The following is a 4,013-nucleotide window of genomic DNA, read 5'->3' on the forward strand; positions in this document are numbered from 1 at the left end:
GAAGTCCCGGTGCTTATCTCTGGCCGGGGGCGCATACTGCTGCTGCTGGGGTTGCTGATTCTGTTGGTTCTGTTGTAATTGCTGAACAGCCGCAGTGAGTCCTTGCAGAATCTGCATTTGGGCGGCGATGAATTGCTCCATGTTGGGATTAGGTGGTGGTGGTGGTGGTTGTCCACGCTGGTTCCGGTTGTTAGGTCCTTGACGTTGGTTCACCATCTGATTGGTTAGAAAGCGAACATCTTAGAGAAGAGAAGAGTAGAAAGATTCTAGAGGGGAAATGACTTAAGTTTTAAAATTTTTATATGTTCTTATGGCCATCATTCCATAAGACCATTGCACTCAAACAAAGATCCAAATCAAACATTTCAATCAATCACCATCACATGGTTGATATTTATTAATATGATAACATAAAGAGAGTATCATCGTCTAACGCGAAGTATAACTTATTACATCATGACTCAAACTCCTAAAGTAGCCTAGTGACTGATCCGGGCTCTCCATAGCGCAGCCTCTTGCGGGGAGGAGACAACGCCACGGTGGGGACCTGAGCTTCTGGCGGATCCAGTCCTTGCAGTTGGGCTTCCAGGGCTGAAATCCTGGCGTGGGCATTCTCCAGCTCCAAGTGCACACTGTAGAGGTCCAGAGTGGCACTGTCCAGGTCGGTGTTGAGACCGGCCACTACACCAGCTAGGGTGTTGAGGCGGTCCTCACCAGGCTCACCTGGGACAATGTTGGTCTGGCTTTCTCCACGCAGGCGCTGAGGAAGGTGCCTGAACCTTGTGTTCTGCAGCTGCTGCCGGTAGGTGTGGCTGAGCGACCACAGGGTCCGACGGGCAGCATCGCTGACCGAGGCAGCTTAGGTGGACAGCGGTATCAGGGACTCGTGAGCAGACAGAGTCCTGAATCCCCTGTCACCTGCATCCATTACCCTGACATGGATGCGAGTGATGTAATAGCAAGCCCGGGGAGGCTCGCTCACTCGCCTCGTCTCGTACAGGGGGCGGGCGTAGGCTCCTAGCTCGTGCAGCACTGCTTGCAGCAGGTTTAGGAAGTGTCCTGTCTCGAACATTGATGTGTAATGTTCGACAACTGGACCAATCCCCATGAAGTGGTCCTGCTGGGCGTAGTCAGCTTCCTCGTTGATGTGTCCGTCTTCTCCATCGTCTTCGTCGTCGTCGTCCTCGTCATCGCCGTCTCCGGAGTCGTCGGGGTCGTTGCCTCCAGGTGCAGGTGCTTGGAAGGCTGGTGCCGACGATGCTGACGTCGATGACCCAGCTGCGAAGGCCAGGGACTCGGCCAACGGGGTGGGGGTCGGCAGCTGCTCCTCCGAGCTGTCCTCCAGGTTGATCACGTTCTCTACTCGGACGGGAGGGAGATTCGCTGGAGCTTCCTCGACTACCACTGGGTAGACCAGGACCTGCCGGGGCTGAGGGGCGCAGCTGGTGTTGACGCGGGTAGTTTGGAGAGTGCGAACCATCTACAAGAGAAGAGTCAACTTAGTTGAATTTCAAAGAGGTAAGACTGATAAAGGAATTTATAGGAATGAAATTAGCAAGTTTTGAACAACTAGGCTTTCCATTTCTAACTAATCTAACGACCTAGGGTCAGCATAGCTTTGATACCACTTCTGTCACACCCGGTTCCAGGGGGTAGAACCGAGCGCATACCATATGTGTGCCAGGATCCATTTCCACACATATGTTGACGTCACAAGTGCAATATATCAAAAGACAATGCAATAAAGGCGTAAAGAGAGTATAAAACTTTATTACATCATCTGAAACATTGTATCTTTAACAAGTATCACATCAAAGTAAGCGGAAATAAACAACTGGGCAATCTCCCACAGGAAGATGACCGGCGCATCGTTAGACTTAGAAATCATCGTCGTCGATAAAATCTCCATCAAAGTCTCCAGCATCACCCTCTGATCAAAATTAAGCAAGGGTGAGCTCACTTATGGTCGGGGCTCAGCAAGTGGGGGAAAAACTAATGCAGGTATAACAAGGTGAGGCTAAGGTTGAGCAGTAAGCATTTTAGTTGGTCAACATTTTATTAACAACACCTGTCTTACTAATAAGTGTGAATCCCAAATATCCCATGTAAACAAAGGAATATGAATATATCAAAAACACTTAAGTGAAACCACTTAAGCAAATTATTGGCAGATCATCGGATCTCAATTTAATTCCATCTTCAAGTTCAATTATCATGTGAGGAGTCCAGGTCGCTCATAACCGGGAGCACGGCTGATATATCAGTTTTACACTCTGCAGAGGTGGTACAACTTTACCCACAAGCCATGTATCCCATCTAGCCCGGGTTGATCGGACCCTTAGACACTGCCGAGGTGAATGGCTAGGGATCCATTATGAGGTTTTCACAAAACACACTTAATACAAAGCAACCCGCTAAGGTTTCTAAGACGATGGTGGTGGCCCCCTGGGTGAAGTACCTTAGCCAAGAATACGATCCCATGTTAACGTGGGCTGCCAGCACCTACCGCTCCCCCTCTTGCCCATCTTTCAGGTAAGGTTGCTAGGCACTAAGCATATAGAGCTAATTACCAAAGCCAGAGCCATGATAGCACTCGTGGTTGCACTGTTATCCTGGGTGGTCACTCCATGTTCCAATTAAATTTTCAATAAAGTTATCTTAACCATCGGGTTAATGCCATAATTGCCAATTAAATCTTTGGAACATTAAAACCAATTAATGAGTGACATTAAGAAATAATTAAGTTGAGCGGTAGCACAAATTCTTGCATAGCTTAATAATTTTCCAAGTTTAAACAAGGAATACGGGTAGTAAATCTAGGAAATCCTTAATTAGGTAAATCCCATCAAATTATGCAATATATCAAAAAGTAAACATTATTATATGCAATGAATAGGTACAAACAGAATATGCAGAGGGAGAATCCACTTGCCTTGCTCAAACGTGTCCTGTGGTTCGTCCTCGAACGTATTCGAATTCTCTACCACACAGTCCGCTTCTAATATCGATTCGCATATCGTACATACAAAAGAAATCATTCACCAATAAATAAACACGCACCATTCAATAAACAATAAAACATACACTTTACAAATCATACATATAAAAGAAAAACATTCCAAAAAGAAAACTTAATTTGTAACTACAATATAAAGCACATCAACGATCATTATATTTGCTACGACATATTATTTATTTTGCTTGCATAATTCACTAGAGAGATCTATGTGGCAAATTTGACTATGGAAGTGTGTACTATATAAATTTATTAATATCGATATAGCGCTAAACCAAACTCTATGGATTTAGTTTAATTAGCTAATCAATTATTTCTACCGGATAGTATGGGGGTTTATTTTTATTTCCTTCTTTCTAAAAATAAATATAGCCGACGTTACAATATTATTAAAAATCACATAACCTTAATATTTAAGAGAACTAATTTTAACTATACTATTTAGATTAGGGTGGACATAGTCGCTATATTATTTTATTAATCGAGGCTCTAGCATGACTAGAAATTTGTGTATACTCGCACATACGAACACATACGGTGTGACTAAAAATCTAAAGTTTATGAGCAAAGATAATCGTGCATCTAGTGTTTTTGTTACAAATATGTAATGTACCCTATCCCTTAATCCTTTACTCTAACAAACTATATTTATTTTAAATTTTAATAGACATAAGCAAATTAAAATACACAAATGCGAAAGGCAACGGGGACACTAAAAAAACACTTATCACATACACATGAAATTAATCATTCATTATACACATGGTTTCAAACTCAAAAATATACAAATAAAATTACATAATGATACGGAAATTAGATTGTGATAGCACATAAAATTGCATGGGCTTATTTTCTCTTCTTTTGAGCTAGAAAAATTTGTCTAAATAATTTTTACACATAAAATTACGTTCACCTTGCTGCGCAGTGATAGATGGGAGCACGACGGACGACGTCGACGCGAGCAGGAAAGGCTGACAGAGGGCGAGGTCGGACTTCG

This window comes from Zea mays, chromosome 1, assembly GCF_902167145.1.
Source record: "Zea mays cultivar B73 chromosome 1, Zm-B73-REFERENCE-NAM-5.0, whole genome shotgun sequence".
Classification (NCBI taxonomy): Eukaryota; Viridiplantae; Streptophyta; class Magnoliopsida; order Poales; family Poaceae; genus Zea; species Zea mays.